A 15665-nucleotide genomic window follows, 5' to 3' on the forward strand; every position below is an offset into this window, starting at 1 on the left:
CAATCCCAAAGCAGGTGAAGCTGGACTGAGAAAAACGTAGTCACAATTCAGCTCACGGAGTTCCCTGACTCTCTTCATATACTGAGGACCGCTGTGTCTCTGGATACATCCCCCATGTCCTTTTCACCATCATACCACTCTCTTTCTTTTTGATTAGCCTTGCCAGAGATTTGTCTGTTTCACCAGTCTGCTCAAGAAATAAGTTCCAGCATTTTTACCTCAACTCTTTTTCCTGTCTCTCATCTTTTTTCTCATAATTATCACCCCTTTCTCCTTTCCCTTTGTATCCCAAGAGAGGTGGCCAATTTTTTCTCTACCTTGCTGATTTGTTTTTCTGGGTCATCAAGTCCATTTTTTATTACTTACTTCCAAAGTGGTTTTTAATTTAAATATTAAGATTTTAGTTACTTTGTAATTCTCCCATTTCTCACCTATCTCCCTTTTTATATTACCTTGTTGCTTCATTTTGAAGTGAAATATATATTATCTCCCTTTTTCAAGTGAATGGTGTATCCTCTTTTATTGAGCTCCCTGGAAAGATGGGCACATGCTCTTCTCAGGTCTGCAGCTTGGGGCAGGTGTGAGGGCTCCCAATTTGCCTCTGGCTCCTGGTTTGTCTGGGCTGTGCTGACTTGGGGGCCTTAACCACCACCTAAGCCTCTGACACTAAGCTGCTGTGGGGCAAGGGTGTCTTCCCAGCATGCTCTGGTTGTCATAGTTTCTCCCTTTTCTCCAGCTCCAGCCAGCTGGTGAGAAGGACACTTCCCACAATGCATTGCTCACCTGACCCTGCCTTTCCGTCTTCTGTAATTTGTAGTTTCTGACTTGGTTGTAGACAGATGGTGCAAAAGATGAGGAGTGCTGTGATGGAGAGAGGTAATAACATTTCTGCTTCAAAGGACAACTCTTAAGAGGCAGAGAGGAGTGGCTGGGCTTGTTTCTGGTGGATCAGACACACGGACAGCCCAGATGGGAGCAGAGATGTGAAGCCCTTTCTTCTTTTCCAAGTAGGCCTCTAATGGAGGGTTTTTGGGGTAGGCAGGTGAGATTGCTGGGTATTTGCCCCTTTGTCTACATTCCTGACATTCTGGTGAGAAGTTTTGTTTTGTTTTGTTTTGTTTTTCTAGGCAAGAACCTTAATGAACTGTTACTGACAACGTAAAAAAAAAAAAAATCTGTATAATATATACAAAATTATCATTTTATGTCAGGAGAAAATTTATCATGTCGGCAACAGAACATGTCTGCCAACCTCCAAGTGGCTGGCATAGTGCATCCACCCCGTGACAGGCCCACTGGGACTGTGGTGAACATGCCTGTACCTCAGTACAAAGTCCCCTTTCCCTGAGAAATGTATAGAAGGAGAGAGGAAGAACATGTACCCAAAAGGAAGAGGGAGAGGCTGGGGGCCCTGTACCCTGAGCTCAGAACTTCAGGGGGATGACCGGCCAGTACTTGGGCTGCTTTTGGTCACAGTGCATGTCAAAGCTCAACTGCACTGCAGCCTCCATGGCCTGGATCTTGGTGGCGCTGTCCCCGTACAAACGCTTCATCTCGGCCTGGGACACTGCTCACTAGGCCTCTCAGTTGGAGTCTCTACCGACCAGCAGGTGTTGCAGTACAGGTCATGGTCAGCATTCACGTAGCTGTCCAGGCACTCTGCATCCAGCTGCTGTCACCGCCGTCGTTCTTCTCTGTACCTCTCAGTCTCTGCAGAGTACTGGCGGAGCTCTTTGGTGATTTCCATATTGCTCAGGTCACATTCTACCTCTGCATCTAACTCAATCTCCATCTCTTCCTCTTTGGACAAAGCTTGGTCTTCTCTTGTGGATGCCTGGACTCTACTGCTGTCATGTGGATGCTGCCCAGACCCTCTGAAATGTAAAGAACTGCAGGGGGAGTCCTGCTAGGCCACATGATGGCCATAGAAGGACGAAGGATACGCAGCCTAGTTAGCGTAACAGCTTTGGGGAAGAAGTGCCAGAGGGAAGTACCATGGAAGACTGAAACAGGATTTCACGGCCTTCCTGTAGGCCTTTGTGGTGGCTTTGCATCCAAGCCATTGCTTGATGATAATGTTGCCAGCATCTCACATATACTGGATGAGAATACCAAGGCCTGGCAGCTTTCAATGTTGATGCCTTCACCGCTGCCATCTCTGATTGTGAAAGTTCAAGTGGGTGCCGAAACTCGTGGATTCGCAGCTTGCAGATCCTGCGTGGTGACCGAGCAAGGGCCTAGTTTTCCTTCCTTAGTGAGAAGTTTTAAAGATCCCCTGGTCACTCACTGTTTTGAGCTAGATGTCTTGTGAATCAGTAGTTAGCACACAGTTATTGCTTACCCCTCCCTCACATTCATTTCTTCATTATCTAACAACAGTTCCTGATTGGACTTGGGGTCAAGCCCTCTCTTAGCCCAGGTGGCTTGGGTGGGGATTCTGGAGGTAGAGCACATGACCCTGACCTAAGCCAATCATCACTTCTCATTTCCAAGGCCACAGCAATTAGTTCAGGGGTGGGCATGTTACCAGAGGCTGGTACAATCAGAATGAAGGTCAGGACTTTTGTGGAAAGCAGGCTCAAGTCTCCCTGCTAGACTTGAACCTTCAGGCTTATTAAATGAGCCTTGGATGGTACCTTGAGCTTGAGAATAAAGCTGAGGACTGGAGAGAGGTCATGTACTGGAGACAGCACAGAACCCCTGATCCAGCCTTGCCTGAAGCTGGCCCTACCCTTTGATCTTTTAGTAATAGGAACTAATAAATTTTCTTTTATGTTTAAACACATTTGGGTCAGATTACAAGTTAACCGAAGTAGAATGAGTCCTCACTGATACAAGTATGATCAGTGAAAAAAAGAGACCAAATATAATAAGGAAGATATATTCCTTAATAATTACAGTTTGGAAGGCAAAGAGGTTAAAGGGGACCATGCTCATGTCCCCGTGGAGTCCATGGAGTCACAACCAAGCACTCCTGGAGGGATCTGGGTGCCGGCATCTCCAGCCAGCCCTGTGACAGAGATCTGAGGAGTTCTCCTTAGAGCTTCTCAAGGAAATCCTTCTTGATGCAATAAGATGCACACTTGGGGAAGCTATTCTCTCCGGACAGGGTATATAACTTGAGGGCAGAAATTGTTTCAAAATGTTTTGACATGTTCCTGAATGGCATGTCTATGGGAGAACAGAAAAGGGACTGTGGTATGTTTGAGGCTTTCTGTGACCTGGGGGTAGGTGTTAGGGAAGCTTCCAAACTCTCCCTAGAGGCCAAACCATGGCTGCCTGAGAGGCTGGACGGTGGGCACTCAGGCCCCACTGGGCAGGGTCACCAGTGTGTCATGCTTGTTGTCACCCTTGGCTTGTTTGTTCTCCTCCACCAGGAATTCTGTGGGGCAGGGGATTGCACACTGCACACATCACAGCTGCTCATCCAGGGCTCTTGTGGCACTTGCTTCATCTTGAGTGGCACAGAGCACAGAGCAGGCACCGTGGAGTGTGGAAAGACCAAACCCTGAGTCACCACTGACTGTTGCCCTGGACATAGAACCCCAGGTGAAGGCACTTAACACTGGTTATCCCCGTGCATCCAGGAAGCTAAATGGAGGCCAAAAAAAAAAAAAAAAAAGTTATAATGCAGTCAGGCTGGACCAGGCAATTCCTGCATGTGCAAGTTTGTGTGTGTGTGTATGTTTTGGAAGTCATACCAGATGTTGTCTTTCCTCGTGACATTTGGTATCTTTTTTCTACAGCAGTGTTCCATTATGTTCTAGTTCTTGAAAAAGGCAGTGAGGCAACATTTATACAATGAAATTTATTTGGGAAATGATTTATGTGTATTACAGTCCTCTCTTAGAAGATCACAAAGTACATTAGCATATTAAAGGATCTGAGAAGTCCTGTAATAAAGGAGCCTTTATTGAATGATCATGGAACTCGTTGTGGGTGGATCATTTGCATACTGGATGGAATGGGGTGTGAGGCTGACTGTGCAGAGGGTGACTAGTCCCTGAAATGTAGATAGGGGCCACCTAGAGAACGGTGGAGAATCGGGCATGAATGGGTGAACTGGACAACTGGGCTATGCATTTCAGCCCCAGAGCACTTAAAGCATAAGGTAGATTGTAAGATCCTGGAGTTCATCTGGCTTAAATACCTCCTTGAGAGGGACATCAAGGTCCGTAGAGAACTGAGTTACTCGTGATCACCAGTCAGAGCTCTTGGCTGGACAACATAGATACCAATGCTGGATACCTAGGGAGAATGAGATTTGATGGAAGGATATGGGGAAGGCCACGGAACCCACTGGAAGGCTGGAGAACCAGGTCCAGAAAACAAGCAGAAGCCAAGGGAAAGTGGGCTGCTGAGAGCATAGCCAGATCATGCCACGAAATCTGATTAGCCCACTTCAGCTAGGGCCCATGATGCATCAGAAATGGACCCATGGCTCTCTGTGTCCTTCCCAGTGGGGACAGGTGATTGGCTGAGCACAGACTGCGTTCCCCGCCCTGGCTGTTAGGGTCTGGGAGAACAGGTGGAAGGCTTTTATGGCTTCTGTAGCTGAAGCCTGGAGCCCGTCTCTCCCAATGACTCACACAGGAAGGAAGCCCCCATTTGGTTGGGGGCAGAGTGAGGTTACAAAGCCCATCTCCTGTCTTGCAGTTCAGATCATGCAGCCAAGGGTACTCTTTTACAAAAGTGTTTAAAATCTTTGTTTAATCAGCAACATGGACCTTGCAGAGTTCCTGCTTCCATGATAGAAGGATATGAACTATTTGAAACATTCACATCTACTGCTCTCCTTGGGAATTCCTACCCTCCTTTCATTCTTTACTCACTAGCCTCGTGGTAGAGTAACTACAGCAGAAATGCAGAGTGAGAGAGAAACAAATACGCAGCTTTTGAAACCCATGGCAGAGACAATAACTTGAGAGTCTCAAAATCTTGCTTTTGAGAATCCAAATCCTGACACACAGAACTCAGGAGGACTAGCGTATGGTTTGTTAAGCTGCTTCTTCCCACCTACTAAGTCTACATTAATGACTCCCTGAGCAAAGAAAAAAAAAAGTCCTTAGAAGGAAAGAGAGTTAAAGGCTGGTATGAATCCCTGGGAATGGTCCTGCCTACACATTCCATCCCCTCAAGCTCTGAAGTTGAGGGGATGATAGAATCTCCAATAGTTTAGGGGATCAGAGAGAAGAGAGATGGTGCCCCTACTCCGTGGGGAGGCTGGAAGCTCCATAGAAAAGTCCCAGCATTCAGCATCGTGAGGGACCAATAGACAGGCAGGAAGTAACCTCCTGGGGGTCCAGGCTGCATCACAAGCCCTCATCCCCCCAGTATTGTGTAGCAAACAACAGAATGTTTCTGAGTGTATCTGATGGTCCTGACAGCCAGAACACCTGGAGGGCCTTGAGTCTGGGGTGGTGGGATGTGAGAGCAGATGCAAGTGTGGACCAAGGGCAGGAATGAGGACTCCCCACCAGTCCACAAGGGGTGGCCGCCGCCAAGGACTAGCTGGGCAATGGCCAGTCCAGTGGCAGCCGGGGTGGACAGGTGATGGCAGAGAGCCAGGTGTGCGCCCCTGGATGCCTTGATGTGATGTTTTGTCCACCTCAACTGAATGTACCCTCTGGGAGAAGGCGAGAAAGGGAAAGCTTTGAATCAACTTGAATGGCAGTCCTGCTAAAAGTGGAATAGGGGATCAAGGGAGAAATTAGATTTTTCTTTAAAAAATATCTGAATGTAGCCTGTGACATTCATTCTGATATAATATAAACTGTAGTTTATACATAGAGTTAAAACTAGTCCACAATATTTTCTTTAGAAAGGTTGCAAGCACCTGATTTTCCTTACCTACATCCTACGTCAAAGTTAAAATGATTGGCAGCATGTTGGCAGTGATTTCCCGTAAAATAGGGCTGGCACTGCTGGTTGCCTCTGGGCCCAAGCCCACCAGCCACTGAGTGCCCAGTTGCACCCGCGGTGAGTCACGCTCGTTCCTGGCTTGGTGATCGTAAACACTGGAGGAGACGACGCAGATGAGAGTCTTTTGAAAATCTTAAACCTCTGCCTGTGTCTGTGGGACTTCGGTCAAGCCTCCCCTTGGGGCTTAGTTTCCTCATCTGTAAAATGAGGTCACCTTTGCTGCCCTACTGACAGTAGTGGCAGCTTTCATGCATCCAGTGTCTGCCACATTCGAGTACTTTCCACTTCCAATTAGATCTTATTTAGTCTCCATGACAGCCCTGGTGCGGAGGTGCAGTCAGCCTCGGTTTACAGATGTGGAAACAGCTTCAGCGGAAGAAACCTGCCAAAGCTCAGACACATAATTAATTCATCAACTCTAAGACTCAGTAGATTGTAAGACACACAATTATTTTACAAACAACAAAAATAGATAAAAGGGGCTGGGGCCAGGTACGGTGGCTCAAGCCTGTAATCCCAGCACTTTGGGAGGCCCAGGCAGGCGGATCACGAGGTCAGGAGATCGAGACCATCCTGGCTAACACAGTGAAACCCTGTCTCTACTAAAAAATACAAAAAACTAGCCGGGCGAGGCGGCGGGCGCCTGTAGTCCCAGCTACTCGGGAGGCTGAGGCAGGAGAATGGCGTAAACCCGGGAGGCGGAGCTTGCAGTGAGCTGAGATCCGGCCACTGCACTCCAGCCTGGGTGACAGAGCGAGACTCCGTCTCAAAAAAAAAAAAAAGAAAAAGAAAAAAGGGGCTGGGTGCGGTGGCTCACACCTGTAATCTCAGCATTTTGGAAGGCCAAGGCGGGCAGATCACAAGGTCAGGTCGAGACCATTCTGGCTAACACGGTGAAACCGCATCTCTACTAAAAATGCAAAAAAATTAGCCCGGTGTGGTGGCGGGCACCTGTAGTCCCAGCTACTTGGGAGGCTAAGGCAGGAGAATGGCGTGAACCCACGAGGTGGAGCTTGCAGTGGGCCCAGATCCCGCTGCTGCACTCCAGCCTGGGCAACAGAGAGCCACTCTGTCTCAAAAAAAATAAAATAAAATATAAATATAAATATAAATATAAATATAAATATAAATATAAATATATATATATATATAAAATAGAACTGCCAATTATAACAGTAAGGTGTCACTGATTGCAACACACATTCTGATTTCAGAGCCGTTAAAATGCATAAAAAGGTGGGGTTTAGAATTTTTGGACTACTGAGTGAAACGGATGGTGAAGGCAGGTGTGATTCCAGGGCTGAGGGATTCCAAAGTTTGAGTTCTTTGTGTTGGGTCAAGCGGCCCCCCAGAGAGCTGAAGAGTGCTGATGTGAGACTCCTACAAGCCATGAGACGAAACAGACTTATAAACATGTAACGTGTTGTGTTGACACAAGGAACGAAGCAGTCATGAGGAATGTGCCAGTGGCTGGGATGAGCAACCCCCTTGCTGAGTCTTGCAAAAGCAACCTCCCTAGATGAACTTTCAGTGGATTCTGGGTGGAATTCTGTCACACCACAGAAAACGGACTCCTCGCCATGGTGCTTCATGCAATCCCATCTTATAAGCCAACTTGTCCAAGAATTGCTTGGCTTAACCCAGATCCAATTCACCTACAGAGAATCAACTCCAAAACAAGCATCCCAGGTTTGTTGCAGAGCTGATGAGGCTTCCAGTTGGTGAGATGGGCCAGGAAAAAATCCAAGAGACAACCTGGGTTCCCCAGTGGTTTTGCCTTGCCCAAGTCTGATGCTGCCAGAAGCTCCTGTGCCTGTCCCTTATCTGTCCCCTCTCTTTGGGTGGAGCAGGACCTGGCTTCCCTGGGGCTACTTGAATAGAGCATAATGTAGCGTCAAGCATGCACAGACCCTGTCCTGGAACCTGCCATTGCTGTGAGATCCCCTCCCCAAATCAGATCTGCCCTCAGATGGAGCTGAGTAGACACAGTCATCTAGACCTTTAGTTACTCCTCACGGGGTGCCCACAACTGGTTTACCACCTCTGAGTCTGGCCAATCCCTTCCTGGCTCCCTCATCTCCTCTACCAACCTCTCAGATGCTACCATCTGATGTAAGTTTTCATTACCATTGCTGGCTGGGGCACACTGAGTATCACCAGCTCTAGCATCTTAGGAACTTTATTTCATCAGAGCTTCCCAACACTCTCTGAAGCAGGTGTTACTTTTATTTTTTATTTATTTTTTTGAGATGGAGTCTCACACTGTTGCCCAGGCTGGAGTGCAATGGCACGATCTCGGCTCACCGCAATCTCTGCCTCCCAGGTTCAAGCACTTCTCCTGTCTTAGCCTCCTGAGTAGATGGGATTACAAGGGCCCACCACCACACCCAGCTAATTTGTTGTATTTTTAGTAGAGTTGGCGTTTCACTATGTTGACCAGGCTGGTATTAAACGCCTGATCTCATGATCCACCCGTCTCGGCCTCCCAAAGTGCTGGGATTACAAGCCAGCTGAAGGGTGAGCCACCGCGCCCAGCCGAAGCAGGTATTACTATCCTCATTTTAAAGATGGAAAACCTGAGGCTCAGAGAGGCCAATCGCACGTTCAAACGACACAGCCAGCAAGTGAGAGAGCCTTCACTAAGTCGTTATAGAGTGCTTAGAACAGTGGCTGGAACAGCATGAACACTCAATAAATACTTGTTAGATGACAGAAGGAAAAACTGCCTTATGATGATAATGCTGAGCAGTTCATCATGAACTAGTTATTATTTAATTTTATTCAACAGAGCACCTGCTTTTGAGCCCAGGGGTAGACCTACAAAGGATACAGGTTCTAGGCAACGCAGGTTGTAACATACACACACACACACACACACCTCCTTTAATGACCCGCCTGCAATTGATATACTGCTAAGTAGCATTTCTTGTACTGGGGAGATTCTATTTCCACACTAGCAGCAAATATGACCTTTGTGTCAGCTGCCAGCCGCTTATAATTCTGACAGATGCAAGCACATTTCTGGGAAGCTGTAGCCACTCAGGACCTTGCAGATCAACAGGCAACACTGGCGGCTTTGGTAAGATTGATTGGCCCGTGAGAATCCCATTTACAGCCCTAACGGAGCCTTGGTTTACCACAGCCTGGGCACTAATGACTTAGACAGCTCCGATCTAAATCTGTCAGCCCGGGCTGGTGGCGATATTAAAGAACACTCTATTTATACGAAGCAGCAATTAGAGGAATGCTCGCCAACGGGCCACCGCTTCCAAGTAAATCCCCAGTCTTCCAAATGGTGTCATGCTCACGGTTATTTTAATCCGCTTGGAATTTCAGGGATATTAATGTGACGGGCCATCGCAGAGGATTAGCCAGGTTTATTTCTGCTGACATTTCAGAGAGCACACTCAGGTTCCCAAGCCGTGCCTGCACGCCTCCCTGGCACATCACTGGGGAGGCAATTGAGGGAGGGAGAAGCAGCTGCAATGAGGGTGCATCTGTCTCCCTTCAGCCCTGCCTCCCATCTCTCCCTTCCTTCCCCTGCCTCCTCTGCCTTTCCTCCCCACTTCCCTCCAGGTCCCTTCAGTCTCTTCTCCCTCCCCGTTCTAGCTTTTTCTTCTTGTTCTCTCCAGGAAACAAACTCGTGTATGGGGTTGCCAGATAAAATACAGGATGCCAGCTTAAATGTGAATTTCAGATAAACAAGGAAAAATTATTTTTTTTTTAGTGTAAGTTCCATGCATTTATGTTGGGACATACTTAGACACTAAAAAGTTCCTTTGTTGTTTATCTGAAATTCACATTTAATTGAGCATCTTCTATTTTTCTTTGCTAAATCTGGCAACCCTACATAGGAAGAGTGAGTATAAAGTAGAGAGGCCACTGCTGGACAAAAAAAGTGTCCCATCTTGGTCTGCCAGTTAAATTTGTCCTCTGTCATTGTCACCTTGAGAGAGTCCCCAGGCACTATTTATTCTGTTACTCAGCCCCTTACTTTCTGATTATTTTTTTCCCACTATATTGTGAGTCTCCTGAGGGCAAGGACCAAAGCTTATTTTTCTTTAGCTCTGACATCTGGGGTCAGAGAATAAATATTTATTGAATGAATGGATGAATAAAAGAATGGTTTGCTCCAAAAAAGGATTCTGTCATTTCTTAAAGTGTTTTTGGAATTCTTTTTAATCCAGTGATAAACCCCATTAGAAGAACAGCTCTTTCATCCTAGTTGTAAATGTTGCCGTTGCTAGCTTTCAGGAAAGGTCTGAGAGGGGAATGGGTGGCCCTTTGGAGATGAGCTGGCTGTTAACAGCTGGTATGAACATATTTGAATATTGTAGCTGCAAGTATGGCTGCATGGTTGCACACAGCAACTGAATATCAGTTCTGGAAACAGGTAAAATTATTATTACCCTCTCTGACAAGGAAGCAAACTGAGACCCAGAGAGGCTAGTAAGTTTGCCTCTGGACACACAGCTACCAAACAGCAGTGCCAGGTTTGAATCCAGGCAGGCTGGCTCGAGAATCCAGGCCATATTTCCTCTCCCAATGATCACTGCCTTTATTAAGTAATTAACATACCTGTGCTGCCAGGCACTGTCCTAAGCACTTTCTTTATATGCATGCAGTCCTCACAACAATTCTATGAAATACATACTCTTATTATTCCCACTTTACCAGTGAAGAAATTGAGCCAACCTGGAGCTTAGTTACTTGCCCAGGGTCATGCAGCTGGCAGGGAGAGGGGTCAGGATTGAACCCCTGGCTGCAGAGTTTGTGCCCTAACCCTCACTGGCACGCAGCCTCTGAATGAGGTCAGGACCCTCATTCCAAGTTCCACAGAGCTTATATTGTGGGACTGCAGGACCTGGCCCCTTGTTCATTCACCCAGCAGGTACCTAGAAAGCACTTGGGCCTTGTAAGGCTCTGACTGTGACAGAGACCATGAGGGTCAGAAAGGTGGAAGGATCCCAGTTCCTACCTTCAAGTCACTTAGCAGAGGAGGGAAGATCTGCACCCCATCCATTCTCAAGCGCCAGCTTCTTATTCTGTCTCTAGAAAGTGTCATCTCCACCTCTTTGCTCCTCTACACTCCTGACCCCAGCCTGGTTAGGAACAGGTAGGCTCCCAACAGTGTCCTGGTCTCTCCAATCCATCTTCCCCCTCTTATCCCCCAAATCAGTTCATAGTAACCTCCTCCCCTGCTCAGAATCCTTCAACACTGCCCTAACGCGTTTTGACAACTTTCAAACGCACCTTTTACTAGTATGTCATCTCCATGCGCCCTGCCTCCTCATGCCCACAGCATGGAAAACAGACAGGAGAGGAGCTGTGCCAGTTGCAAAGGAGGGGGCGTCCTGAACGCTGCGGCCCTGCTCCTCATCCTACGGCCCCGCCCCTCGCCCTGCAGCCCCGCCTCTTTCCCCGTAGCCCCGTCCCCACCCTGCAGCCCTGCCCCTCACCGAACATCCCCGCCTCTTTCCCTGCAGCCCCGCCCCTCATCCTGGCTTCCTGCCTCTTTCCCTGCAGCTTACCTGGCCATTGTATGGAAACCCGGGACTCCAGGAAGCAGGGTCACAACCAATGGCCTGGGCAGTCAGGACTGTACTCCATAGCCTGGCCTCAATACTATTTGTGGTTTGGTTCTAAACTGCAGGATCCCTCAATTTACTCTGCAAAGTCCTGTACTCCAGCCCCAAATTACTTCATGTCCCCTGTGTTAGCTTAAGAGTTTCCAGCAGTGGGGCCTGGGTTTGTATTTCTCAAAAGCCCAGCTCTCCCCTTAGGGTGGTGGTATCACCTGGCACCCTACAGAGGACACTGGCAAGGTTGGAGACAGTGCTTAAGAGGTCGGCTGGGAGGCAAGAGTCCAGGGAGGAAGGTGGAAGCCAGGGACGAGAGCAGTGACTTTGGGGTGTCAGGGAGGGACAACATCAGAGGTACATAAAACTGACATGCTGGATATGAGGCACAATGAAGATGAAGTCCCAAGACGGGGTGCAGGCAGGGGTGGGCAGTGCTAGAAACTGAACTATGAAAAAAAACAACAACTATTCTCAACAACCTTGAGAAGGGGAGTAGTCTGAGTTCTGTCCACAAAATCTGTTTACCCGCTTCTGGGTAACTTTGAGAGTAAGAATTTGATTTCAACACCTTCCTCTGGCAGACCACTTTGGTCACAGCCCAGGGGCCATGCCTGGGTGTCCTCTGTTATCTGCAAAATATGAGGAGCCTCAAGGACACCCCTCCCTCACGAATCGTGTCCCCCTGGAGATGGGCAGCATGAGGGAGGATGGCTGGGGAGGCTCAGGGCTCTAGTACTCATCCCAGACTCTGAGCGGTGGAATGAATTCCGGCCCTCCTGCCCTCCTCTACCACATGATTTGGGGTTGTGCTTAGACCAGACTGGCCTGCAGGGTGGGGCGCCATGCCTGCCCTTGGGCAGGTATGGGGAAGGGCAGTGTGGGGAAGGCTCAGCCCAGCACCAGATGGGCACTTAGGCGGTGGTCATGTTGCATGGTCACACTAAGCCTGGAAGGTAGGAATTATTGTCTTTATTGTAGAACTGAGCTACCTGACCCTCAAAGAGATGAAGGAACTTGCTCAGGTCACAGGGCAAGTAATGACTGGCACCTGGCTTTGCCTGGTTGTGGCTTCAGCTCTCAGTTTACCCCTCCCTCCTCACATGTATACCCACTATCCTCTGCTCCATCAAGTGGACCAGGCCCCTCTAAATCAGCTCTGTCTGGCCCCCAGGCATCTGCAGATTCAGCTCTCCGGCCTTTTCCACTCAGGCCTTGCTTCCTGCAAGGAGCCTTCCAGGATCCCCAGGCTGACAGCTCCCGCTCCTCTACACTCTTGCATTGCCAGGCATCCTCATTTGATTATAATTGGCTGGTGACTTCGCCTGCCCCACTGCATCTCAATATCTTTCCCTTTCCCATATCCCCAGACCTAACACCTTCCCAGCACACAGTAGGTGCTCTATCTGTGTTTGTCCAGTGAGTGTCTCCAAAGCCCATGTTCCTCCTCTGTACATTGAGGCTCGCAGCAGCCTGGTAGACAGTGAGGAAGAGCCTCTGGACAGAGTGCCGGGTCATCTCTATGAAAATCCAGGCCTTGCAGAGTGAGAATCTCTTGGTTATCTGTTGTTTGGCTGAGACTGGGATGCTGGGAACCCCATGATAGCCCATCTGGACATGTGGAAATGTAGAAGTTAGAGGGTTTTATTGCTCTTTTATGAGTCTCTAGACAATTCCCTCTAGAAATGGCAGACCACAGCAAGAACCCAGGTGTGTCCAGAGCTCGGCAAGGGACCAAAACGGATGTAGGCGTGGCTCTGTGACTAGCGGCTTGACCCAGTGTCGAGCCAGGAGGAGGCTGACTGGTGCTCTGACTCCCCGTCTGAAGACCTGCTCACAACCCTCCCAGCTTTGCTCCTTGGACAGAGCCCTGGTTCCTCCAGAGTGGGCCATAGAGGGCGTGGTGAATATTTGAACTCCATCTAAACCCAGCCGGGTGTGTGTGCACGTGGGGTCTGGAGGCTGCTGATGGAGAAAGCCCTGGATGTGCATGACAGGACGAGGTTCAAGGCTGAGAGCTGCCTCTTCCTTGTCAGGCATTTGTGAGCAACTCTTGACTCTCCAAGTCTTAGTTTGCTCACCTATAAAATGGGAAACGTAATACCAGAGTCATAAAGAAGGTTATGGAAGAGTGGAATTTAGAAAGTGTTTGGGTAATTCAACCAGACTGCCAAGAAAGTTACTCTGACTATATTAGGGAGTTTAAATAAACGTAGACTCTCTCAAATGAGGGGGCCCTGACCTTGGCATCAAGAATATACACAAATGTGGACTTGATCCCTGCTTTCAAAGGTCTACAGTCTTGCAAGAGAGTCACAACTCACATAGATCCACAGTCTCAGGAACATTTCCTGCGTGATGTGCTGAGCTGAGAAAGTGCAGAGAGGGCAAGGCCAGGTGTCAGAAACAGTCAGTGGATGCCTGATGGAGGCAGAAGGGGCCTGGCTAATTCTTGAAGGAGAGACAGGACTGGAGGTAGCAGAGCTCTCTCAGGCAGCAGCTTGAGGACCAATTCTGGGAGGTGGGACCAGACTTGCTCGGACAGGGACCTGGATAGCAGAGAGGCTCTTAGCTGTCAGTAGGAAACTATTTTCCGTTTCTAGAAATTTTGTAGGGAATGGAGGATGGGGAGTTCAGAAGCAAAGCTAAGGCCCCTCAATTCTACACAGGCCCCAGGAAGTGAGCCTGCACCTGTCTACCTTCCAGCCTGCAGGCCAGAAGGCAATACATTCAGGCAGCTTTGAAGCCAGGTCCCCATGTCTGTCAACCCCTGCCGCCTTGCCCAGAAAAGCCCCTGCTTTCTTGTGATGGCAGTGTGGCCTATACAGTGCTGTCTAGGGTGTCTCTGTCAACACTCACTGATTTTCCCTCCACTAGAACAAGCAAATGTTCTGAAGGACAGAGAACACCCTTCCTCTCCAAGACTTTCTCATCGTCTGGCTTGATTGAACTTACTGATGTGTATATTTTTAATGTACTCATGAGAGAGCCTGTTGACTCTTTCACTTTTGGAGTTGATGCTTCCATTCAGAAAAAAATGGAGTTGGTCTCCCTTCTCCTCACTCTAAACCTTTGCAAAAGGTAGTGCAGCAGGGCCATGGTAGGAGCTGACCTGCTGGGTCCAGGGCAGAGCAGCGGATGTGGCTGGTGCAGTGGGCATGTGGGCCACAAACCCTGATGTTGTGCCCCTGTAGGCCTGAGAGGGTTGACACCTCATGAGGCTACTAGGATTTCATGTGTCTCATCTTCAACCAAGGGCAGGTCTTTCTCCCTCTTCCTCAGTTTCCGTCTTGCTGTTCCCTTCCTTACATCCCCCATCCCACAGAGGAGGTGTTCACTGCGGGAGGAAGCTCTGCTCCGAGTGTCGGCTTGGCTTGAGGGAAGGCGCCAAGCAACAGGTTCAAGGGGTCCCTGGCTGCATAGCTGGCTTCCTTTTGAAATTCTTTAGCTTGAGAATGTCCTCAATAAAACCAGACTAGGATTGGAGCACAACTCTTAAGTAACACTTAGCTCATGAGTGAAACCAGACAGCATGTAACACTATTGGTTCCACGTGGGGAATCTGGTTTTTAAATCAATTTGGAATTCCATTTGGGTGGAAAGTTGGGTTCCACCTTTGTGACAGAGAGCATGGGTGGGTTGGCCAGTAGAGGCTGGGAATTCCAGTTATGACAGAGACGGGGAGCTGCCACAGGGATGGAAAAGCCAGCAGGGGCACACAGCAAACAGGGAAATGGATAGAGAAATCCAGTTTGGAAAATCACATTATGGGACAGGGTCAAGCCAACCTGAGTTCAAATCCCAGCACAAACCCTGAAAAGCAAACTATTTACTGTTATCTGAGCTTTGGGACAACAAATAGTCTCTTTTGTGGCTTCCTCAAAGAAAGAAAAAGAAAAGAAAAGAAGTAAAAGAAGGAAAGAGAGGAGTGAGGGAGGGAAGGAGGGAGGGAAGAAAGGTTGATTGTTAGCCCTTTTAGGCTGCTATAACAAAATAACTAAACAGGATAGCTTATCAACAACAGAAATTTATTTCTCACAGTCTGGAGGCTGAAAATCCCAAGGTCCAGGTGGATTGGTGTTTGGTAAGGACCTGCTCCTGGCTCACAGATAGTGCCTCTTTGCTATATCCTCACATGATGGAAGGGATGAGGGTATCTCTGGT

The 15665-nt window shown here is 48.5% G+C and overlaps 1 pseudogene; it reads right to left on the reverse strand.

Annotated features, from left to right (window-relative positions):
- Positions 1-1424: 1424 nt before the first annotated feature.
- LOC695672 (gem-associated protein 8 pseudogene) lies at positions 1425-2186 on the reverse strand (annotated as a pseudogene).
- Positions 2187-15665: the final 13479 nt, after the last annotated feature.

This window comes from Macaca mulatta, chromosome 7 (genome assembly GCF_049350105.2).
Source record: "Macaca mulatta isolate MMU2019108-1 chromosome 7, T2T-MMU8v2.0, whole genome shotgun sequence".
Lineage (NCBI taxonomy): Eukaryota > Metazoa > Chordata > Mammalia > Primates > Cercopithecidae > Macaca > Macaca mulatta.